The sequence below is a fragment of the Branchiostoma floridae genome, chromosome 11 (genome assembly GCF_000003815.2).
Source record: "Branchiostoma floridae strain S238N-H82 chromosome 11, Bfl_VNyyK, whole genome shotgun sequence".
NCBI classification, from domain to species: domain Eukaryota; kingdom Metazoa; phylum Chordata; class Leptocardii; order Amphioxiformes; family Branchiostomatidae; genus Branchiostoma; species Branchiostoma floridae.
In genome coordinates, this window is record NC_049989.1 from 16581777 (window position 1) to 16608885 (window position 27109).

Genomic DNA, 27109 nt, shown 5'->3' on the forward strand with positions numbered 1-27109 from the left:
GCGTCTGACTTCCAGCAGCACAATTTTACCCGCACACCTCAGGTCAGGTCAATTGTCCACGTTTTTTCCTTCTCCCTTACCTAACATTACTGGGTGTCGCCTGCAAAGTAATGATCACAATAATTTGAATTTTGGTACATATTTATATAAGACTTTATACTTGACATCTATGCTTCGAAATCTGAGCTGTGCTTATTATTTCTCGGTAAAGCCGAGGATTTATTGATAACCCCGCGCACATGTATAAAGTCTTATATAAATGTGTACCAAAATTCAAATTATTGTGATCATTACGTTGCAGGTGACACCCAGTAACGTTAGGTAAGGAATAACGAAAAAAAGACAATTGACTGAGGTGTGCGGGTCAAATTGTCTGATCACTGCATACTTCACCCTTCTTTTCCTCGCCACTTAACTTCTATTCTAGAAAAAACGAATGCCGGGAAAGTAATGATTCCAATGATTTGTAATTTGGAGGATATTGATAAAAGACTTCATACTATGAAGTTGTGCCTCAAAATCTGAGTTGTGCTTGTTACTTCTGGGTCAGGCCGAGACCTTATTGATCACCCCTCGTACGTCATTCATCGATCAAATTGCGATTGTAGTTTATAAATCGTCTTGTTTGTTACATGACGTGTCTTATCTCAATTGTGCAATTTAGATAGTGATGAATTTCTGCTCATCATTAATGAATATCTGAATGATGAATTAGTTCTGTTTACCATGTATGGAACTGCATATTTGACTAATATCTCATGCTACTGAAAATAAAACTCAATTTTTAAAAACGCTCAGTTTCAGTAAGAATTTGATATTGCTATCGAAACGATACAAGATATCAATGATTATGTAATTATATTACTGTTATTTCTATCATCATTATTATAATTTTGATGCAAGACAATTCCGGAAGGCTAATTGTAAACAAAGTAAACATTGGGATAAAGAATTCCATGCTTTCAAACGAAGAAAAATGTAATAATTATTTATAAAAATCTAAAGGGAAATGACATCTATTCTAATTTTATTTCCATCAATTTTGCCACAACTTCATAGCACAAATTTTTCAGAGTAAGATAAATATAGAATAGGTTACATCATAATCTTACCTCAATTTTTACCGCAATGTTGCCCACATTATTGACTTATGCTTAATATCAGTGTTCGTGCAAGCGTAATGAATAACCCTAAGAGATGTTTAAGATGACACTGTGAATCGCTGTTTAGTAAGTGTTCGTGTTTGTAAGGCCAACGAAAACCGAGGTTGGGTCTTGGGAATTCCCGCCTACAAACCTAACACATGATTGATTACCGCTGCAGATATACACACTGCCCTTTTTTTGTACACGTCAGTTCAAAGTTGATTTTCATACAGTCCTTGTGCCTCTAGGGGATAGCAAGGCCAGGGGTGGCGTCACGAAAGGTAAAACATAGTCCCACATCGCATTACCGAATCACATCTCCAGCAATGATTTAGTTGATTATTTATAAGATGTAATGGCAAAGTGGAGGACGTAGCCATTTCCCTAGGGAAAACTGATGAGGCCATATCTTGACGTTTTAATTCGTAAATTTTTAACGTCTTCTGCTATCCATTATTTAAACTACCAGTTCAATGCGACTACTCCTTTAACGTTTTACGCAATGTGAAATTCCATTTGGCAACATGGTCATTTTGTTATCGTAACTTTAGTTGAACGTTGATTCTCAATTACTTGTCTTTAGCTGAACGCTCATTCTCAATTGCTTGCCTTTAGCTGAACGCTCATTCTCAATTGCTTGCCTTTAGCTGAACGCCCATTTTCAATTGCTTGGCTTTAGCTGAACGAACATTCTCAATTGATTGCCTTTAGCAAAATACTCATTCCCAATTGCTTGGCTTTAGCTAAATGCCCATTTTTAATTGCTTGCCTTTAGATGAGTGCCGATTCTCAATTCATTGCGCATGCTTTTAGCTGAAGTCCATTCTCAGTATTCTTGCCTTTAGCTGACCGCCCATTCTCTACTACATGCATTTAACTGAATACCCAGTCTCAATTGCTTGCCTTTAGCTGAACGCCCATTTTCAATTGCTTGTCTTTAGGTGAACGCCCATTCTCAATTGCTTGCCTTTAGCTGAACGAACATTCTCAATTACTTGCCTTTAGCTGAACACCCATTCTCAATTGCTGAACGCCAATTCCCTACTTCCTGCCTTAAAGGGGCATTTCACTCCACACGTGAGTGTTATTTTCCGATAGATATTAATTTAAGGAAGTAATAAATGCTGAATACCCATTCTAAATTAACGGCTAGGTCTTTAGCTGAACGCCCATTCTTATTTGCTTTGCCTCTAGATGAACGCCAATTCTTAAATATTCGCCTTTAGATGAATACCAATTCTCAATTGCTTACCTTTAGCTGAACGCTAATTCCCCACTTTCTGTATTTAGTTGAACGCCTATTCTCTACTGCTTCTATTTTGCTGAACACCCATTCTCAATTGAAGGCTATGCCTCTAGTTGAACGCACATTCTTATTTACTTGCCTTCAACTGAACGCTAAATCTTAATTACTCTCCTTTATCTAAAACCCATTCTCAATTGCTTGCCTTTAGCTGAACGCCCATTCTTGTTTGTTTGCCTTTAGCTGAACGCTAATTCTTAATTGCCCACCTTTAGCTAAACATCCGTTCTTAATTGCTTGTCTTTAGCTGAATACTAATCCCCTACTGCATTCTCTACTGCTTTCATTTAGCTGAACGCCCATTCTCAATCGCGTGCATTAACTTCAACGACCATCTCAATCGCCTGCCTTTAGCTGAACTCTTACTTTCTACTGATTGCCTTTAAATTTAATTTCATACACGCAAACCTACACGAGCAGGAAGCTGCAGCCTTCCTGAACTGGTTAAGATTTGTTACATTGGGTATCATAAAAAAATTAGTTGAACAGCCATTCACTACTAGGTACCTGTTTGCATTGCATGTCAGTGTCCGTGTCACCGGGGGTGTCCTCCCAAATCTTGGCACGTCTTCGCACTTGTCAGGCATCTGAATTAGCACACTACTAAGGGCGATGATGTACACGTTCCAGCTTTGGCTCCTTGGTATTTGTACGCTTTGTTTTCTGCTCTTGTTTCTTGAAATATCAGTCCCGACCGGCCACTTCAGGGCATACGGTATTGGTGTAGTCCCTTGTCTTGCATTTATAACAGTCATGCATAACAGTCGTTACAAAGCAACTTCTCTCCAGTCTGCTGCCTTCACTTCCGTTTGCTCTCGTGTTTCGTAGACAACCCAAACTCATGACTGTCGCGTTGAACGTGCATGCGTTTAATGACGCCTCAGCAACTGGCATACTAACTGGGACATCATCATCGAAACACGGATCGAAGAACCGTTGATGATCCTATGAGTCCTCTTGCTCCTATCAGGCTCTATCTCTCTCCTCCTTTCCGATGAAAGATACAACGAGGCAGAAGATCTATGCGGTGGAGAGCTGTTCCGTTCCGGATGGTTGTTAGTTGGCTGCAAACCGAGCTGTTTTACCTGCAGGGTGCACAAATACTCGATCAGAGCTCACGGTATAATTCAATAATTCTCGTTCGTGTGCTCTATGCACGCCGCACGCCATCAGTAGAATACATAATTGAATCTGAGGAATTGGGGTGCGTTTGTCAGCAGCAGTTCAGCAATGACCGTGACTCCATGTGACCCAGGTCATTAAGCACTTCCTTCTGACCCCCGTGTCAAAACTGTCGGGTGTGAGGTGGTGAATTTAATATATTATATGCATAGATGTCAGTAGTACTAGTGGCAAGATATTGGGCACTGTAGAACAGGGGGTATTACAAAACCTTACAGAAAACCTTACAAAACTACGGATATCAATTTAGATAGCTCGTTGTGTTTTCATTATAAACTATCTACTGTTCGCTATAAATATGCATAAATGTCAGTAGTGGCAAGATATTGGACACTGCAACATAAGAGGTATTACAGAACCTTACAGAAAACCTAACAAAACTACAGGATATCAATTTAGATAGCTCATCGTGTTTTCATAATAAACTATATCTATAGTTCGCTATAAATATGCATAAATGTCAGTAATGGCAAGATATTGGACACTGCATAATAAGGGGTATTGCAGAACATAACAGAAAATCTAAGAAAACTACAGGATATCATTTTAGATAGCTCATTGCGTTTCGCTATGAATTTCTACAGTTCGCTATAAATATGCATAGATGTCAGTAGTGGCAAGATATTAGACACCTGTATAATAAGGGGTATTACAGAACCTTACAGAAAACCTTACAAAACTACAGGGTATCAATTTAGATAGCTCATTGTATTTTTATAATAAACTATCTATAGTTCGCTATAAATATGCATAGATGTCAGTAGTGGCAAGATATTGGACACTGTAGAATAAGGGGTATTACAGAACATAACAGAAAACCTAAGAAAACTACAGGATATCATTTTAGATAGCTCGTTGTGTTTCATAATAAACTGTCTACAGTTCGCTATAAATATGCATAGATGTCAGTAGTGGCAAGATATTAGACACTCCAGAACAGAACAGACTATAAAACTACAGGATATCCATTTAGATAGCTCATTGCGCTTTCATAATAACTATCTATAGTTCGCTATAAATATGCATAGATGTCAGTAGTGGCAAGATATTGGACACTGCAACATAAGAGGTATTACAGAACCTTACAGAAAACCTAACAAAACTGCAGGATATCAATTTAGATAGCTCATTGTATTTTTATAATAAACTATCTACAGTTCGCTATAGATATGCATAGATGTCAGTAGTGGCAAGATATTGGACACTGCAGAATAAGGGGGGTTACAGAGAACCTTACAAAACTACAGGAAATCATTTTAGATAGCTCATCGTGTTTTCATTATAAACTATATCTACAGTTAACTATATACAAATAAAAGCTGCCATCAATTGGCTATGACTGTTAGGTCTTAGGTTTGCAGGAAAATGTTGGCTGTGCTTATGTCCCAGACTGAATTCAATAGCAGGTGCTGTATGTCTCATTAATAGGCCCTTCACACGGAAAACGAATCAGCAGGAATCAAGCAGAACCAGCCGGAATGAAGTTTGCGTAAAGTTTGTGCCACATTCGGGGCCATTCCGAGTGTGAATTCCAAATGGACCTGATATCCCCTTCAGACGAGAAGGAATGAGCCAAAATGCCGTCAGAATGAAAAGTATTTTCTATTCCTGTGCATTCGTAGTGTATTCTAGAAATTCTCACTGCATTCCAGATATTCGGGCAGGATTCGAAATGGCTTGCCGTTTCCATTCTCCATGGAATGAAATCAGAATGTCTCGAATAATGCTGGAACGCCGTAGAATGCGGTCAAACTGCATTTCAAATACACTTCGAATGCCATTCGATATTTCTCCACTTCACATGCAGCTCGAAAGTTTTTGACATATAAAAAACTTTCGAGCCAGCCAAAAGAACGGGGGCGAATATCTGGAATGCAGTGACAATATCTAGAATACACTACGAATTTCCAGTAATAGAAAAAATGTTCATTCTGGCGGTATTCCGGCTCATTCGTGCTCTCGTGTGAAGGGGGCTTAAGAAGTGATCATCAATGGACCATGGCCGTTAGGTGTTAAGTGTTAGGTTTGCTAGAAGTGAAAAATGTTGGCCGCGTTTTTGTCCCAGACTGAACTCCATTACTATAACAGGTGCTGTGTGTTTCGTTAAGACGTGATCATCAATGGACCATTGCCGTTATGTTAGGTGTTGGGTTTTAAGGTTTGCTGGAAAATGTTGGCCATGCATTTGTCCAAGACTGAACTGTAAGTGTGTATGTTGTCAATAAGTAGGTTGGCGAATGTCCTTCATTAAGGCATGTAATATTATCTTACACAATTTACATGTAATATCATGTTACAAAAAATCGGTCAATTCCCTAAAAAATCGGTCAATTCCCTTGGGTGCAATATCATTCTATGTTAGGTTTTCTGTTAGGTTTGGAAATGCGCTGTGCTCTACTATGTTCAATGTCTTGCCTTATAGATGTGAAATTCGATAGCAAACCACCTAGTTCATGTTGATTTGATTATATCGATGACATTGGCGGGCGCAAAATTTTTCAGCCATTTCCAACAAGAAGGTTTTAACTATGCCATAAGCCGTACAAAGCAGTTGTAAAGTAACGAAACATATGTCGTAGATAATGAAATATCTGAAAACGGATGCTTATATCATGGAATGCCAAAGTCAATTCAAATGTCAAAGAAGATGTCAACGAGCCAAAATGAGGACTCCATGAATGATTTGGTATACTATACTCTGTGCGTTCAGTCATTTGTTCAACCTTTCTGACCACTTAGATTTCATAATGTAGTCAGATTTTTTTCTTAATTCTCACGCTCGCATTAGTTTTGGGGTTCCTAGAGGATATCGTCCATATAATGAAATCAACAAATGACCGTAGGTGACGTACTCTGTGATACATGGTTTAAGCCGCATCAGTTGCAACAATATATATTATGCCGATGATATGGACAGTCCCAGACAGAAAAATAACGATGAACAGGAAAGAAAACAACGAAGTCCAAATACTAGAAAGGCCGACATTTGCTTGAGAGCAAATACAGCATATTTCAGCCATCTCCCTCCTCATGTAACAATAGACTGTTCCAAAATCACCTATGTGCAAAAATGGAACACTTCTGCTTAAATTGACTTCTAACTACTAATCACACTTATGAGCAAAAATGAATCTTACAAAAAAACCTTCAATAATGGACTCTTCTAGTGCACCCCATGTAGAAAGGTAAAATAGACTACTCCAAAAACACTTCCGCTAAGAAATGGAATTTTGAATCATCAGCCGTCCAACACCATATTTAAAAAAAACCTCTGTGCAAGAATCGACTCTTCCTGTTATACCTTTATGTAAAGTGGAGCGATCCAAAAAAACATCAGCTAAAATAGGGCATGGACATAATCACCAAAGTCCACAAAATAAATTTTAAAAATACCCCCTTCATTGAAGAATGGAATCTCCCAGCACACCCTGTTTAAAATTGCACAATAGACAAGTCCAGAAATACTCACAGTACATGGCCTTTTGTATAATAAGCATCCCAGTTCAAAACTGAATTTTGATAAAGTTCCCCGTGCATGAATGGACTCTTCCAGATAACACCAGGCTTGCTGATTGGCTGCCGAATCCTCCTCATGTGTAGTCTTCAGGTGGGGGTCAACTTCCATTCAACAAATGGAATTCAGAATCATCACCCATGTCCAAAACTGAATTTTTTAAAAATCCCCCTATGTGCAAAAATTGACTGTCCCAGTAGTTGTCTTATGTCAAGTGGTTCAGTGCAAAAACACTTCCGCTAAAAAGAGCATTGGCATTATCACCAAAGTCTAAAAGTAAATTTAAAAAAAACACCCCCTGTCCAACAATGGACTCTTCCAGCAAAATCAGCTCGCTCATTGGTTGGTCATTAATTGCATTTACCTTGTCCCCCAACCACCTGGATGTCTACGGACTAGGAAGGTAGGTAGATAATTGGATCTACCTGGCACACCTGTGGCCCTGACACACCAGAATGACCTAGAGGTCGTTGACCTCGGCACCTTAACCTCACATATCCAAAACTCTCCCACAAAAACCTCCTTATAGAGCCATTTTGAAGTAATTTATACCAAATATTATACATGGATCCTTTGAATAAGTATCTAGGGCACCTCTGCCCCAAATTTCAGGTCATTTGGATGTAATACCATGGTACAGGGGGCCAAATTATACAGTTTTGGTCCAAAAGTTGCAATAAAACCTTAATAAAATCATTTAAGGAGCAGATATGAAAAAAATGAAAAAAACACATTTTGGTATTGGCCCATTCTACCCTTGTGCCAAATTTCAGGTCATTCGGTCTAGGAATGGCGGAGATGAATCACTTTGAAGATTTGACAGGAGAAAGAAAGAAAGAAAGAAACATTACGAATACAATATATTTCACCATACTATGTATGGCTGAAATATAATTACTAATAGCTTACCGGGACAAAGTATGTACTTGCTATTATAACTCTGACAGTGACCAATGATATGTGCTAGGAAGCCAGAGTCTAACATCTGTTAAGGGATTCCTCTATCGCCACACCTGTTCTCACATAACCTACTTGGCAATATCCAATTATCACAACGCCTAACACGCCGAAATAACGCAGATCTGGACCAATATACCGAGAGACGTCAATGATACCTGAAATTATCATAACAACAGCTACCGCGAAAAAAAGTGCACCATCGCGCAACTGAGTGCAGACGACATGACAAACTACATACAAATGCGATAAACGGAACATAGAGATACAGGTGTGAGCACCCCTCACATCCAACAATAACTATACTCTGTCGACGGAGGTTACCCTCCGGTCACAGAGTAACAAGGCCTGATGAGTACGAGTAACAAGACCACATCCGTAAGTTCCCCCAGTGTAATCTTTGCCTTGGTGAAATATCCTATTCAAATCAGATACTCGAGATTGTAAGCAAGCTACGTTCTGAAACGTTCTGACGTTCCACTTCAATATATAGAATATAGTATACCGAACAATAAATTCTTCACTTTTGTTCTTCCACATCCTCTTTGACCTTGTAATGTTTTATGACATTAATATACATTTACGGATGTTTATTGTTGCAATCCTCGGCATATATTTGCTTATTTTGAAGCTTCTTTGTGCTATTGACAGTATGGTTGAAAAGTGTTTTCTTTTTGGAAACGACCGAAATTCGCGCGGATGTCATCCATATAATCAAATCAACATGGCCCAACATGGCCACAGTATTTCCTCGGTTATCTCGGGAAAACGTTCTGAAAAAAAGTTTCCCATTTATAAAGTCATAGTATGTATACAGACTACTACCTACACTTAGTGCAACAACGTCACAGACTTTACATTTTTCCTGTGGCTATCTCAGGTCTTGGCGGTACAACCTTTTCAGACCTGTTACAAGAGATAGCAATGTTCCGGAAACTTCCCACATTCAGCCGGCCCACGGGGAATATGTGCATTCTGTAACCACTCTCGTACCTTAGAGAAACATTACAAAAGACGTCTAGCCCGTTGGTCCTTTCGTATAAAAGCCTGGACTAGACAGGGGATTAGGGACAGGGACAGGCAGCTCCCTGGCGGAATGCACCCAGACGTCTAAAAACAGGGAGGAATGGCGAAGACTTGTGCTGGAGACAACCATAGTCCCCGCCCCTCCTGATGAGGATGGGACTAGGTGAGGTGAAGTGAGACAGGGGATAGAAATAACAGCAAAGGGTGTCTCAGTGATTCATTTGCTGCAAGACGGCTTTTGAATTCCTTACATTGAATAAGGCCATGTTGATTTGATTATATGAATGACGTCTTCTGGGAATCCAAAAAACTGATGCGAGCATGCGAATAAAAAAAAAATGTCCAAAAACAGTTTCCTACATCATGAAATCTAAGTGGCCAGGAAGGTTGAATAAGTGACTGACTACACAGAATATGGTGGACGGAGATTCTGAATTTTTGGACTTTCAAATCGTCTTTGACCTTTGTTCTATGACATAAGTATAAGTTTTTCCGATATTTGTTTTTGCAAGAATTTTTCGACCGAAAATTGATGCGCGAGCGGATGTCATCCATATACTTAAATTAACATGGCCTAACATCTCGCCAAGCTACTACTGTAGCAATGTCTCACGTAGGTTTGTACATGACATATGGCAGCATTGCCAGCAAGATTTGGATTTGCATTCAGCAGGGCTTGCCAAAAACTTGACGTACGGCTCCGTCCGAAGAGAGAGAAAGATTCTATCTCTTATCGTAAATCGAGTTTTCCACCTGAGCCTAAAGTATGCAGTCAACAGTCCTATGATAAATGAGGCATGAAAATGGGGTGAATGGACTACAAGTAAGTACATGGCATTGCACTAAAGCAAAATGTACATGTTATATGTGTTTGAAAAAAAAGATATACAGTTTCGGGTACTACGTTTAGCTTAAGGGATTCTGACAGTTTTGCTTTTACATATCTAGGGATGTCACTATAGCTCAGTTGGTAGAAGCTTTACAGTTGAGCTTCTGGTTCTAGTTAGTTGATAACTGGGAAACCCCGGTGCAATCCTGGGTAGGGCATCTCGGTTGGGACTGCACCCGTCTTTCGGTAGGGACGTAAAATGTAGGTTCCGTGTTCGACAAGGTGCCTCAAGCGCACCAATGGGGAATAACAATTAGCAATCCCTCCCTGTAAAATATATACCCTGCTACTGAAACAAGAAGGGAACTTGCTGAACTATATGTCACTAGGCACTACAAGGGTCTGAAATCGTTGAAGAGGTTCATCAGTTACGTATGCATACAGTTACAACAATTTTCTTCAATCAATGACTGTTTTGTAAAGGTACAGTACATACCTCCCGAATTTTCGATGTCTACGAGCACATCTTCGTCATGGGGAATGACCTAGTCTCAGTTCTCGCGAGAGAACACGAGACTAGGTCTGAAAGAACTATTTCTATCTGGATTTCAAGCCGCAAAACGAGAGGGCGTTGAACTATCAGCAATTTGAAAAAGTGACTGGAAATGTTTTATCACCTTCAGACGCAGCATTCTGACGAGGCAGGCTAGACAGTAGGGCATGAGTGGTTTGATGTTATGGAACTTAATTTATGGATGTTATTTGGATCTACGGCACTACTAACGTTGTCTTATGAGTCGTAAGAGGTCGTAAGATTTACTGACATTTCTTTTATGGAAGGGCCATCATTGACCTTATTTCTGACGTCATTTCCTGGTTTCTGAAGTTCTATGTGTTAGCTACTGCCATAGAGAAAAACATGGCCAGGTAACCATACCACCGGAAGCTTGTCGCTATCTCTACGGTGCTGGGTGTGTAGCCCACCCGCCCAGTTCATTGGCGCACGCCGGGGAAGTTTTTACGGGGTTGGGTTTAGTCACCGCGCTCCCTAAGTCCCAAAGTGAGTTAGTGTCTTGTAAAAGCAAAAAACATGTCGTCAAAAAGCAGTTACTCAATCTTATTACCTGGATGTATAACCTTCATCGAGTGACTTGTAGATTGATAAGGACATTTACATTTTAAAAATCTCTTTTTTCAATGATTCAGAGACTTTCACACTATGAAATCCCACCTTAATGCACGCCTTAAAGCATGCGTAAAGTGCAACCTTTCACGAAAGTAATGCTTTACGATACAAATCGCATTCTAAGTGGTAACGGTTGCAAAACGCAGTACATTTGAAGGCAATCTCCTTGAGCGTGGCAAGTCACAGCTCGGCCAATCTTGAGGAATTCGTTGTCCAAACTGTTCCGACAATGAAACTGCCACAGTAGACAATAAATCAATAAAAAATAGTATGCACGGTATTGCATTTGCCGTTAATAATCTTTCCACACCAGAGCTATGGTGCTTTCTTCAGATATGAATATTAAAGTCACGTTAGACTAATGATAACGACAATCATGATAGTTTGGAGGTATGTATAGGAAACGTGCCGCATAACGTGTATTGCTTATATGGTACCCTTTTTTAGAGTTTTTTTTCCCTTGTATCTCCTATGTTTAATCCATCAATGCCCTCACCCTATCTATAGTGTCTCTTATCATGACAATACTAAGTGAACAATTCTTAAAACTTGATCAGTAAGGCCGTAAGATAGCAACGCTGACAGTTGAATATACTTCAGTAACTTGAGTCAAATAGCTCGTCTTTTGATAGATAGTATTTCGCTTTTAAGTCATAAAAAATCTTCCAAGATTAATGTCTTAGTTACTTTTTATCACTTCGTTCATCTTTGTAAACCTAGTCGGCAAGAGAGTGCAATTCTCGTGATATATGTTGCTATTTGCACGTCCAACAGAAAGGAATGTGTCTTTACGACCAACAAAGCGTCGGCAAGACTCGAAAAGTACTATCAATCTTCGGTAATATTGGACCGTTCCCTTTCTTCCTACCGTCTTAATGTTGTAGACTCCATCTTGAGGCTAAGATAAATCTTATTTTTATGGACTTTGGCGGAAGTACAGATGTTGTGCGAATAGATCAAAAGAGTAAATTCACCTGTTCATCATGTTGTCTAAGTTTGTGAAGGAATTTCCCCAATGGGAGAAACGTATTTGTGCCTGTTATATCCAGCGAAATGTTATAGCTGCCAGCTTCGCTGGAAGTGGGTTTCTTGATGGCAACATATTTCAAGCTTCAGATGTTTCTGTAACATACATTTCACTAAATACACATTAATATCCCCTTCAAATAGCCTGTGTGCCAAAAGACATATCCAAATGTGTACTGACTTAAAGATATTGGTTTCTTGCTGTACAAAAAACGTCTAAAAATTAATATGGGACATGATATTCCTTTTTTCCTGTACTGCATCTTTAGAATAGTAGTTTGACAGTTACAGTCAAATCTAAATTTATAATTCCGGACGGACATTCTAATTCCAAATATTTAAGAAATTCATTTCTTGAAGAAAATGACACTATCTGATTTACATGATAACATGATGCAGAATACCAATGGATAACGGGTAACATCTTTTATTCTTATACAGTAGAAGCCTTTTAATTGCATGTTTCGTGCCAGCGTATTTCGTGCAATTACCCGGGCTGTGCAACAAAGCGAAGTTATCAAGCTTGACAGCACCGGTTTGGGAGTTTGGGATTTCGTGCAATAAACAGACAGAAGTGTTTGTCAACTTACGTTGTGCAACTTACTGGCTTCTACTCTATGACATACAGTATTTCTGAGGTTCCCAGACTTCTCAAGAATTCTTGCTGACGTTCTTAGAAATTGGCAGTATTCTTGAGCATACTAGTATTTTCTTCTTGAAAAACTTAAAGGTGGTCATTGTAAATGTTTTCTTTTTCGAAAAGGGTCAGAAGTCACTCAGAACTATAAATCGTATTGGAGACTTCGATTTCTTACCTAGTTATCAATAACATATTGTTACACCATGCTTCTTGTAGTTATTAATTTATTTCATCTAGTTAGAAAAAATAGATTATCATTTCCGCAAGTAGACTGCCAGCCTTAATTTATATCATCGCCTGTTATACTCATATTTTAACATTTGTAACATGAACAAGAGTCCGTGGGGCACAATCCTCCTGATGTAATTATGGTGTTTGCGGTTTGGCTAATGTGTTTGAAACCATCTTTGTTTACCGATATGTTAAATGCCAAACAAAATGATCTTGTTTGTAGGCGCGAACACACAGGCTCAAAAGAAAACAAGTTGTTTAAAAAGTATTAAAAGTCTTAGCAAAAAAGGCTACTGCAGTATTTGCTCATACCGTATGTAAATGAGGCATTGATTTGCATGGTTTATGTAATGTTCAGCTGTACTTCGAAATGCGGCAAGAATGCTTTCACTCGAAACCCAAACAGCTACCACATTATCCTCCTTCAAAGCCAAAGCCTGGCTCTCTCTCGGAGATCCATTCTCTGTGAACTAATGTCAGTACATGTACTACCTCATGCTATGTACAGATTGTATATATTTGTACGTATATAATGTAAATTTGTGGCCGTTTTGCTTCTACATTGGAAGATAATGCAGTGATTTTATGTCAACATTGTTTATTGCAGTGATTGTATTTGTAACATGTATGTATTCTCCTCTCCCAGGGTTAGCCCTTGACAATAGCCTACGGCTAGTTGGGCAGCCCTGGCTGTTTGTATACAGCCGAACAAATAAACAGAAATCTTTATTGACGCGACAAAAGTACAGCGCCTTTCGTAAGGTCTACATGTATAACAACTACTTACATACAGTACAACTAAACAGAAATATATGGAAATCTATAGCTATAGGTATGAATAAGTCAACATGTTGGATCTAGCATGTCATTTACACTATTGATTCTACGGTATAAACATTCGTGGATATCTGCCTACTTCTACACAGTGAGAGTTATCGCCTCCCAGAATGTAGTTGAATTTGTCTATCGAACAGAGAGTAGCAAATTCTTTAGAGCAAGCGGAAAGTAATGTGAACAGCTCTGTGCGTTTATCATTATATCGTGAACAAGCCATAACAAAGTGACGTTCGTCTTCGATCTCGTTTGGGCAGAATGGACACAACCTCTGGTCACGGGGAATTTTATTTTATCTTCTGGCTTCTATATTTAGTTTGTGACTACAGATTCTTTGTAATTGATAAATGCTGTCGGTGATAGTCTCCAACACCATAGAGTTCCTCTCACTAAAATTGATACAGCCGTCGATGGTTGCATTAGCCTTGACGGCTCTTAAGGGCGAGAAATTCCCTTCCTCATAAGTCTCTCTATCTCATCATATATGATGGATAACCATTGCAGACTTCCTCTTTGCACCGCCGGCCAAATATACCATTACATCCACCACACTATCAGACAGTCATTAATTACTTCTCCATGTACGCTTTGAATATGATGGGTATGACTTCTGACGGGACACCTCATTCGCAACCACAGATGTGAACTGTGAAGAACTGTGTACACTCAAGGTGCTGAATGAGGAAATGAAGTGTCTTGTTATATCCAAGGAATAAATCATCCGTCTGTACAATTCCACCGTCAAAAGAAAAGGGGACCTACTCATTGATCTGTTTTGCACTTGGGACTTTGCGAGAAAGCAATAGCTCCTGTACTAAAGCAACGGAAGCTTATTCATTCATTTTCATCATCATTGTCAAAAGCTCTATATATTAGTTAACACAAAACATATTATTTCAAAGGGAATTAACGGCTTCATAGTGTGTGACGACCTCTGAGAGAAAATGTTCTGAAATATAATCATTTGTCAATGTGCTGGTGTCTTCAATCATGTCCGTATACGCGTAGGAATGTGTATTTTTCGCATACGCCCAGAAAATGCTATTCTTGTGGTTTATAAGAGAGCTTTGGAAATTGTTAAGGGCCACACGCACACACAAACATGCACATAAAACGTACACACAAAAACACACACATACACACACACACACACACACAAACGCGCGCGCGCGCGCGCACACACACACACACACACACACACATATATACACAAAAAACACAAACACACACACATAGACACACAAGAACACACATAAACACACACACGAGCTCACACAAACACATAACGTTACACACATATACACTCAAGCATACACATACAAACATACACATAAGCACACACGCACACACACATAACGTTGCGCACATAAGCACACACAGTCACATAATGATAATCTTTATTGCATATTCATGCCGGAGGGCTAAATGCACAAAGGGACCACATATGGTCTTATGGATGCAGAGGAAAAAAGAAACTAGACTACTACAATGGTTTAAATGGAAAAGGAACTAAGACACTATGTGTTACAATCTCTAATGGCTGCTTCTAACATGTTCTTCTCTCCTTTTGAAACACATGGAGACATATTTACATATTGTGTCGATAGCATGATCGTCCTTGCATAACATCAAGTACTTAAACAAGTCTTGTTTTAACATTTTCTTACAGATATTGTCTATTTGTAAAGTATTAAATAGGGATTGGCGTTCGTATTCATATAATGTACACTCTAGTAAAAAATGTGTCTCGTCTTCAAGATACAAGTGGTCACAGAATTTACATGTTCTATCATTTAAAGGAGTACGGTTATGCCTGCCGGATTCTATATATAATGGATGGTCACTTATGCGAAATTTACTCATAGCTCTGTGATGTTCAAAGCTTGAGATGCTAAGATAAGTTTCTCTTTCATATGTCTCTTTGAATGTTTTGTACGTTCTCAATTTGTTTCCTAGTTTCCTTTTCGTCGAATTGCTTGCAGTTCTGAATGAAATTTTTGGGTGAAGATATCTTTCAACCTTTGCTTTAGTTGATTTAGATGAGTGGGTACCTTAGAGTGACCGTTTACATACAGGTAGGCAAAGCCGGACTCCTCTAAGAGTTTCCTTACATCAGATAGCCAGCAGGGTGTTTTACGGCGATCTAGTTCCTGCTGTGTCATATAAGCTTCATATTGAAGACTATCTGTGTGCACTTCGTTTGCTAATCTAAAATAATAACTATACATTCTGCATTGAGCTTCAATCCACAAGGGGAAACGCCCCAGTTCCGCTCTACTTGCAAAATTACTGGCGTTCCTTCGAACACCTAGGATGTACTTACAGAATTTCAGATGAACGGACTCTATCGGAGATTTGTCGTTCAATTTGCTATTGCACCATACTTCAGATCCATACAATAGAATCGGTAGGACACATGTGTCGAACAGTTTGCAATGTAAAGATACAGAAGATCTAGTTTCTCCTAATGTACTTCTAATACTAAATAATGCTCTTAGGGCCTTCTTTTCTAGATTCTTTACAGCAGTGCTAAATGTACAACCTGCTGTAAACGTAATACCTAGGTAACAGTAAGTTGGAACGATGTCTATCCTTTTGTTGTATAAAGAGAAGTTTAAATTAGAAAATAAGTGACCCCTTTTATTGAATACAATAATCTTTGTTTTCGCTAGGTTGACTGTTAATTTCCATTTTTGGCAATATCGGCCAAGGGTGTCAATTGCGTTTTGTAGTCCTTGTTGAGTTTCAGATAACAAAACAATGTCGTCAGCATAAAATAAGCTGTTCAATTTTGAGCGTTGTAACAGAGGAGCATCTAAGTTTACTGAATCGAGTTCATCTATGAGGTCGCTGATGTACAAGTTGAATAAGGTGGGACTTAAAACGCACCCTTGTCGGACACCAATTTCAATGGGAAAACTATCGCTAAGGCCTTCCCTAGTTTTGACGCTAGCTTCGGATCGGTTGTATAGGTCTTTGATTATATCAAAGACTTTGCCTGAAATCCCCCTGGAGAGAAGTTTATACAACAGTCCCTCATGCCAGATTGAATCAAAGGCTTTTGACATAGAACACACACACACATATATATATGCAAGCACAGACAGACAGACACACACGCACACGCACACACACACACACACACACACACAAACACACACACATGCACAGCTATCACCACTGTCTCACTGTACACTACTCCGCAGCTAACAAACCGACAGAAGTTGCAGTATCGCATTACCACAATCCCTGGAGCCCCTTGATTAGATAAACCCAATCACCCATGGAGGTTACAGTATCGGAAAATCAATTCCATCGTAATCCTGTCGTTTTCTTGGCCCTGATTGGTCAGAGATAGATGACGCATACGTGATCCTCTGTTCAGATGAGCAGGTGTGTACAGACCTGACAACATCGCTTTTTTTCAGTACAATGCTTACAGCAAATCCAGTCTTCACAAAATACAAAATGGCCAACAAACTGGTGGACGTACCGACTGATAAGTATCTAATACCAGCTCAAAAAAACAAAACAAAAAAAAAACAACAACAACAAGGAATAGTCATGCATTCAAGTACCAACCAAGGACTGATGTGTTAAAACAAATTATCATTTTCCCAGAACTGTCATGGAGTGGAATTTGTTATCACCAAGCATCTTCGTTGGATAGTTTTAAAGGGCATTTACTGATAGATGTGCCAACGCTAGGTGTGACAGTTCGTTCAGCTGGTGTGTTACACCGAAGGGCGATAACAAAGAAGACTACTGTAGTATTTGCTCATGCATTATGTAAATAGGCTATATAGATACAGCTACAGAAATCATATATCTAATACACGAGATTCTCTTTATACAACCTTCCACTGTTGACACTACTTGCAATGTATCGTGGGAAGAAATCTACATACTATTTATCTATTTGTTTCGGGAACTTTTATTCGCCACACACTACGTATACTTGTAAACAAACACTACTGGACTAAATATTGCCATAAACCACGATGTGACAACCCGTCATAATAACACACTAGGTTTGTACTAAACAGAACAAGCTGCTGCATATCCGGACAGGTTTTTTTTGTCATTCACTCACACCGAGAATTTCAAAGACCCTTACTCTTTTCGTGTAGTGGTTCTTTAACGTGTCAGGCTGTCCTCAAACACTGGACTTCCATATAGGGTCTTACCCTTGGGGCGTCACTAGCCAAAGCTAGGTACTAAATGCTAAGTCCATTAAGAATTAGGTGTAAAGTGTCTTTCCCAAGGACACAGAATCGGGAGCTATCAATGATTTGAACTCAGACCTCCAGTTTCTGAGTCAAATAAAGTTGGTATCTAACTGCACTTGGGGCACCGGTGCGGCACTGTGGGGTCCTTTCACTGCGGCACTGTTGTGTTATTTTCACCATTTTTAAAAAAAAACTGCGTAATATGTAGAAGTATCAATTAGAAGACAACAAAATACACAAAACGTAAGAAAAGTGGTTCTTTATCTCTGAACTTCCTTGAGTTTTCGAGCCCCGCAGTGCCGCACCGGTGCCCCGAGTGCAGTGAGATACCATCTTAACATGAGGCTACCGTATTGTCGTTGCGAACATATGTCCATAGATTATGGTGGACAGACACAATATCGAACATCATGCTTGTGCCGCATTAATGTAATGTAACGTTATGTATATATAAATTTTACGTGGCCTCTTCCACGTACGCCAGTAATTATTTCGTTCGCAATTTCCTAGAACTACTAATGGGTTCGCAATCCCCAGATATGACACCGATCCATATCGTCGGGCTCTAGCAAAGGTCAGGATACGGTGAGAGAGATATTCGCTATCAGAACTTTTGATATGTTTCACACAATACTTGTCATTCATACAGAAGAAATTTATTGCACGACAATTGTACATGATACAACGTATGACAACAACTATTACACAAAGTACAAAAAAGTATAGGATAAAGGTTAAGCAACCTATATATATATAGTTAACATAACAATAAGGGCTAACATGATTATTTGATATAGTATTACAATGGATTAGGCTAATCATTAGTTTCCTTATTCTTTCTAATCACAGAGCTCCTTGATATATTTGCCTATTTTTGCATTATGGGACTTCTGACATCTAAAGATATATACAAATCTGTTTGTAGCATCGAGTCTCTTGAAATCTGTTGTACTTGATTCGAGAAATATGAATAATTCATTACGTAAACTAGTGTATCTAGTACATTCCATTATAAAGTGAAATTCATCTCCAATATGTTTGGGTAGAACCTTTCATATGACATGTATCAGCCCCTGTATGGTATACATAGGGAAATAAAAAAATGCCTAGAGGTTAAAAATTTCCTCCAATTATTCTAAAGCTCATATGTTCATCCCAATACTACATACCTCTATACTACATAAGTATAAGGTAGATTGGCCATATGGAACTGTATGTACCAGTAGATGTCATGCTTTGTATCTTGTGTCTATATAATGACTTTGCATGCAAAGATAAATAACTTTTTTATTCTACAAGTGCATCTCTAAAGTACAAAATCCAATGACTTAGTGCGTGGATCATGCTTGATAGCAATAACCAATGCTAACACGACAACACGTGTACATAATAGCCTTTTTAACTACCTTGGTCTGCCAACCTAAGAACGTTTATAAATCATGACGGTTTTTTACGGTCTTGAGCAGACATAGGTCCCTCTCTAATTACCTGATTGCCATTCGCCATTATTACTCCGCTCTTATTTACGAGAACCGTTTAAAACGACATAACCGTAAACCCGTACGTATGTCTGGGCCAGATTGCAGGAGAGGAAGATGCCATGCTGAGGTAAAGGATGCGTGGCAGGGTTCTTCTTTAGAATTTTTTAGTATAGTTGAGGGGCTGGCAAAAATAACCCGCTGCGCTTTCATAAAAATGGGTTCATTTTGCAATGACAGAGGGTGTCAAATACTACAAGTATAATATATTATAGTGATTCCTTTTGATTCCGTTGTGAAGTGTCAAAAACGACAATTGTTTGGTTCATCGCCAATTCACAAGGTTTAGCAGACAATACCGACTAGAAAAATCTGTGAATTTTCATTAATTTTAGCTAAACTAAGCAAGAAAATATGGAAGAAACACACTAAATTTCAAAAGTAGTATAGTGGAGTTGGGCTGGAGTATAGTGGATGGCCTCCGTTATTCCATCCTCTGGGGAGGACTCTGTGTGATTATAATGAAAGACTGCACTTGTCTGAACAACTTTAATAGCGGTCCGTCAACATGTAATGGGAGTACACGCTTTACCTATCTATACGAAACAGACGCTCTTCTGACAGGAAATACTCCGGAGTTGTATAATGGGAAACGTCTCGTCCCCTTTGTTCAGGATGCTCGCAGGAGAATTCGAATCCCTTGGTGATCATGAATGTCTTTACGTCAATTAACACAGACTGCCATTAAGAATATAAATCCAAACACGTAACAACACACAAAATTTCACTTTTATACCTTGGAGAACGTTCTTTATACTCTAAAGATTACAGGCCCAACATGAAGTGTTAGCTGTAGTTCATGTTCATTTTAAATGGTCGTCAGGGAACAAAGTTTATATCGGGTATTCAGAACACATTCCATCCAGTACATTCTGATGATTGTAATGAAAAATGGCATTTGTAGCATTTACTGTTCTTCAGTAATAACTTAACAGTGGATATATTCTATCCATGGATTCGAGGCACGCTCTAGTTTAATGAAATGATAACTCAAGAGACGTCAACATCAAACTGGATATATCAAAGACGCAGTAGATTTGAAACATTTAAAGATATATATTTTTCTTCAAAACTAAGATAAACGTAAATTTCTTCTTTTCGAAGAAAAAGATAAAGTGAACTCTTGCAACAAGGATCTGTTACCTGCCTGTACTACTGTAAATGCAGAAATGTTCACGGTGGAGTTATGTTTGCGGTTTTCGCGGTGGTCATGGCCACTTCAACGTGAACTTAAAACCACCGCGAACATTTTTCCATGGCAGTACAAGACTACAGTTCATGGTGCTACCGCGAAATTAAAACCACCGCGAACAGTCCTTTTTTCTCGATACCGTGAAAGTAAATCCCCGCGAACTTAAAATAAATTTACAGTATATAGCCAACGGGTCGAAAAGACAATAAGTTGTAATCCTTTTGATGTCGTTACTAGAGGAATTTAGCTGTGTCACAGAATACGGAGGTTTCACTCGAATGTCACGAAAGATTCGGGGCAAACCTTTGAGCATCTACCGCAATCATTGTCGTTGTCTATTTCAGGTCAGAATGTAATTTAAGTGTGTTATGGTCAGAAGACAACCATCGTGATGACCTATCGTTTATCTCTTTTCCAACCATCGCATCGAGATCGTTGTCATTGAAATGTGCAAAATATGTAGCAAGCCTTTACGACAAGAAATTTGGAGCCAATTATAGACAACATCAATGACTTCTTAACTTCCCTACAACACCTATAATGTTTTACAAAAGATGAGTCACAACCTTTTATATTGGTTGATGCCTTGAAGTAAGTTATATCCAAGGTTGGGATTCCCGTACCTACAGTGTGTAGCCAATCTTTTCGAAGAAAAGGATAAAGTGTGCTCTTGTAACAAGGATCTGTTACCTGCCTTAGGAATTGTCCTAAGCAATGAGGTAGGTTTGACTGAGAATTGAGCTGATTTATTTTTTGAACCTAAAATCACTATTATTAGTTACTAATTACTATTCTGTACATTTCAATGAGAATGAGCCTCCGCTCAGCAAACGATAAGTCTGCACCACTCAACATTGTAATGATGATGGCTGCTTCTTCGTTTTCCGTAGGTCCGTGGGCAGGGTGGGTTTTGGCGGCCCGCCTGCCTGGCCTGCATGTGACTTTTTAAGGTGAAGGAGGGGTGTGCATTTCCTTCCCTACCCTCTCGTCTACTGGCGCACTAAGTCCTACAGGGACAGAACTGTATGACACGTGTGAGACGGCCCCAGCAGATGCAGGTTTGTTGTTTGGAGTTTCCACCTCCTAGGAGGACTTCTGACCAAGGATGCAAGGGGATCGTCGTACCCCTGACTCGTTTGTCATGGCGGGTGCGCCATGCCCGAACATGCCCCTAAGACCTACCACTGCCACAAAGGCCTGTCACTGCCACTAGCCGCAGCTAGATACTCAACATTGCACCGCACGAAGAAACCCTCAATCCCAATCACAACCCAATTGATTTGACCTGCGACCGCGTAACCACTTGCCTTTCATAAGACACCATCTGATGAGGTTTAATTTTGCTTCATGAACCATGGGCCTACTTTTGGCGCCACCAGGTCACACATGACTGTTCTTTTGACTGATTAATAACGTGCTTGTAGTGACAGATTTGGGTTACCGGCTCAAAGCACCCATACCGTTGTCCACATCGTGATCTCTGACGCATGTAGACATCACACGCGGTCTAGTTTCTTATCATCAAATTGCGGTCCCCTGAGACTAGAGCTTTGGTGGATTGATTGGAAGATTCAGAACCCTAATCCTCCGAACAATTCCCTTCTCTATCCATCCGAGGTTCATTTTCTTGGTTATTATGGTCGGATACTGGTAATCAATTTACAAGAATGCTGACAAGACTCATGCAAATGAGCAACTGACGTGTATACTGAGCTTGGGATTTCAACTGTGTCTAATATCTAACTATATCCAGTTGTTTTTAACACTGCAATAATGAATTTTTACATAGTATTTTTTATGAGTTCAGAATCGATTTTTGATGTAAGTAAGTCACTTCAGAGTGGAGGTATTTGTAACACTATGAATTAGTATTGATGCTAAACAGAAGGACGAGTGAATCAAATGGACGGTATAGATGGTGATCGCGTAATAATAATGCGTTTTTGTTTATTCGTGATACCAAAGACGTAAGAAGCGCCGTACGAAACGTCCTGAAACCATGTTAGAACTGAAAAGGCAACATTTCCGCCGAAATGCAAAATGTTTCCATTTGCCAAGCTACTCACACACAATATAATACCAATACAGGTTCTGCTATCGCAATTCACGTTCAGCTAATATGCTAATGTCATCGGCAGTGCTAATCTTTGATTGGTTTTCGACAGTTCTAAGTTCTGATTGGTTCATGCCAGAAGAAGAAGAAAACACACAAGAAAAAAATATATGCTTCCCTGTCGAGGATAACACTTCTTAAACCGTTTATTCCTCCCACACCGATAGAATATTCTAACCATGAACTATTCTAAACACTTTGACCTCTTTGAGCGATCCTCATTTCGTTCTTTCATATGTTCTTTAAAACGTATTCTATGTATTCATTGACTGAGACGAATGGGTCGTCTGAGTCACCTCTGAGATGACGTACGACGTGACATGTGTCTGATTGGTCCTTAGGGTTGGTTTGATCTTTGACCTTTTGAATAGGGCAGCAGGTGCACGCATCGATGACGTCAATGGCGCCCATTTACCACTATTAAACGAGTCTGAGCGAAGGGCAATACTTTGGCGGGAAGGCGTGGGAGTGACATACCGTCTATGCGAAAAAAATTGCAAATACTGTACGTTAGATATGGTAGAAGACGAAACACATTTTATTTCAAACTGCACCTTCTTCTATGATAAAGAGGGGAAAACTCGTAAAAGAAGCCACCAAATTCTTCTATTATTATATCCCCACGTTTAGTCTCCTTTTAATGTTGCATGAAAAATCCACACATTACAGAAAAAGTAGGATTTTTGTCTTCCACTGTCTCAGAAAAAGAAGTCAAACCCAGTAAGTTATACTAGAGTAGTCGCTCACTATACTGTTTTAGTGTTTATCATTATTTGTCTGTCATTTTCTTTCTTTTGTCACTTGAATTAGCCCTCGGGCATGAATTCGCATTAAACTTATTATTATCATATACCCGTGTGGGATGTCCCCGTAGCTCAATTGGTAGCGCCCCACAGTTTAGTTCAGCCCCTGGTTCCAGGTAGTTGGTAACTGGAAGACTAGGTTCAATCCTGGTAAGGGCATCTCGGTTTAGGCTGCACCAGTCTTATGAAGGGACATAAACTGGGGGTCCGGTGTTACAATGAAGTTTGTTGCATATTCTTGACGTATACAAAGTTAGATAAAATGTAAGTTGTATACAAAGAAAATGGCAGGAAAACTATGCTTACTTATATTATTACTTACATCTATATTTCGATGGGTGTTTCGAGTATGTTAAAGGAGTAATGCTAGTAACTTTTCCCTGTAGAAATATAACCTGCAGTGAAAAAGCAGGGAAACTTGTTACCCTACGTGCCACTAGGATCTACAAGGGAACATATTAAGACAAGTGTTCTAATGTGGGATTTCGAAATCTCTCATGCCAAGTGCCGTTTTTGTTTTATTATCAGTCTTTTATCAATCCATAGCCGTAGATATATTGCATTGATCTGTATTAATAAAAAGACACGGTCATGTTTTAATTACAAATGCATGTTTCATTCTGTAGAAATCGTTATGTTGTGCCTAGCAAGGTATAGCTATGCTTGTATACCCCCTTCAGGTTGAAAAGTAAGATATTTTAGAACTTTAATATGATTGTTCGAATGTTTTTAGTTGGAAAACAGATAAAGTCGAAACCAGCGCCTACACGTTCTTCCACCAGGACAGTTGGTTTCTATCGATGGACCGATTGAGTCCTTTAAAAATCAACCCCCAACTAACTGATCGATGTCACCAGTGGCTTTGCGGTCAAGCCGTTTATTTCGTGGTCAATCGGCGTTGACCACCCGTCCACTCAATTTTCGTCCCAGGCCGAGGAACACCATTAAAACTAAATACGTCTCAAAGATATTCTCCCTCAATGTATATCAAGTTAGAGATGCATTCTAAAGGCAGTTACGAAAGATTAAAGCTAACAGTTACTGAAGCAAATAGCTATGGCTTTGGAAACGCTCAGACTTTTCAGATAGCGTCTACTATCTTTCGTCAGTGACACTGAGAAAATAAATGGCCATCCGCAGTTCCATAATTTTGGGTTTAGAACCTGCTCTTCAACAGATCCTGCTCAGTGTCACTGACGAAAGACAGAGAATGCTACCTAAAAAGTCTGACTGTTCCCAAATCTTATCCATCTGCTTCAGTAAGTGTTATATTGCGTATTCTATAACCTAGATGTCTAACATTTATCGATGTACTGTAAGCAGTTGTTACAATTGTCAGACGTACAATTGTTTTTGATTGACGTGCATTTCGTGTTGTTGCCTTTCAGACTGACGTAGAATGACGTCATTTGTCGTCACCAGTGTGACATGTTTACGTCTCCATTCACGTCAATTCCCCCCTTCTAATCTGCACTGGTGCAAACGCTAACCATAAAATCCTCTGGCGTCGAGAAATATGTGCACGTTGGAGCTACGGATTCAATCAATGTTGATCCGTTAATGGAAATGAATATAGTGACTTTGTATCAAGCCATTTATTGTATTTCGTGCACAATTCATCCACTCTTCCAGATGGTGCGAAAACGCGTCTGACAGGCACGTTTCATTTCATTTCATTTTTCAAATTTATTTTACCAGGGTAAAATCATTTTCAGGATACTACCTGCTTTTCAGGTGTCCCTGGACACATACGCAACATAATAGGAACATATTATGCAAAGATAGGCATATATCAAAGACTGCTTTGCTATAAGACAGAATACTGAAACTCATGATTAGCCCAACTCGATTGTAACACTATATCAAAGACTTGTGTTAGCCTTTCATGTTATGTTAATTAGAACGTTAAGTCTTATTCTATACACCTATTTTGTACTTTGTGTAATACTTGTGGCCATACATTGTAACATGTACAACTGTCGTGCAATAAAGTTCTTCTGTACTGAAGTTAACTTAAGAAAAAAGTAGCAATGTAAGTCCTGCTAACAGTACTAGTTCAGTCTGTTGCTAAAAGCTGTTACTGTTGTTCGCTGTTCAGTAGATAGCTCATTCCACACCGTAGGGCCCTGGAACTGCAGACTACCTCTGAAACACCGGACCTGTGCCTTTGGCAGTGTCAACATGTGTGGATCCTATTCCGTCAGCTGCTTCATAGTAGTCTGTGCAGTGTATCAACTACCTGTACGTGCATTAACTACCTGCCACCAAAATGGCAAAAATACCTTTGTTCCATTGTGTTCCGACTGGATCATAATACCTGCTGTCTGATCAATGAAATATTTAAGAATACACCGATCAAGGAGAATATCTAAAATGACAAGCATTTTACATAGAGGTGTGGAACTATAACCTATAGGGGCCAGGAAATTTCCTTTTTTTTCCTGTAAACGGGTTTTTATTTACAGATCCACTTTAGGTAAATTGAGGATACGTGCTCATTCACTAGGAAACAGAAACGGGCAGTTTAAAAAAAAAAACTACCCATTGACGACTCATGTAAATGCTGTTCAGGGAAAGCAGTGGAAGATGAACTACATTATATTTGTCAATGTTAACATTTCAAAAGACGACAATTTTCCTTGAAATCAACAAAAATCGAAGTACTTTCCCGAACATATATTTCCTCTCCTTCCGAAAGACGGGTGCAGTCCCAACCGAGATGCCCTATCCAGTTTAGAACCTGGGTCTCCCAGTTACCAACTAATTGGAACCAGGAGTTCAGCTATGAGTAGAGGTGAGTACCGGTACAGTGTACTGGTACAAAACCGGTTTTTCTTATTGGACCGGTTAAGAAAAAAACGGACCTGAAAAAAATCGGTGGACCGGATGTTGGCCATATTGGCAAGTAAAACAGATTATCAGACTTTCACATGTTTTGGGGCTTACCGGTCAAGGAAATGACAAGTGAAGTAGAGTAGAGTCCATAGACATTAGAACCAAGTTTTACATTCAATCATACAGAGGTAGTTAGCCTGGTAGGATTCTGAAGCACCAGTAGGAGTCGAATACTCCGCAAAACAGATTTCTTTGTAGCAAAATGTACCATTGTTTTCAGTATCGTCCATTCATAAGTTTTCACATACTGAATCATGTTCAGGTCCAGACCTGACCTGATCCTCTGGACCTGAACCGGACCTGAATTTTCTATACCGGTACCCACCCCTATGAGACTACTACCAGTTGAGCTACAGGGAAACCCTTAGCTAGATACGCACTCTGCCCCAATTTCCTACACGAGCGTACATTACCGGGCATATCATGTAGTGGCATCGATGTGAAGTCCCCGGGTATGAAATGGAAA

At 39.3% G+C, this 27109-nt stretch overlaps 1 protein-coding gene across 1 annotated transcript in view; it reads right to left on the reverse strand.

Moving 5' to 3' along the window:
• The window catches only part of LOC118426714 (slit homolog 3 protein-like), a 39559-nt gene that overhangs the window by 4126 nt on the left and 8324 nt on the right, over positions 1–27109 (reverse strand). The window contains exon 2 of the mRNA XM_035836256.1: positions 2956–3533. The gene's annotated coding sequence lies outside the window, so the exon portion shown is untranslated. The remainder of the gene's footprint in view (positions 1–2955; positions 3534–27109) is intronic.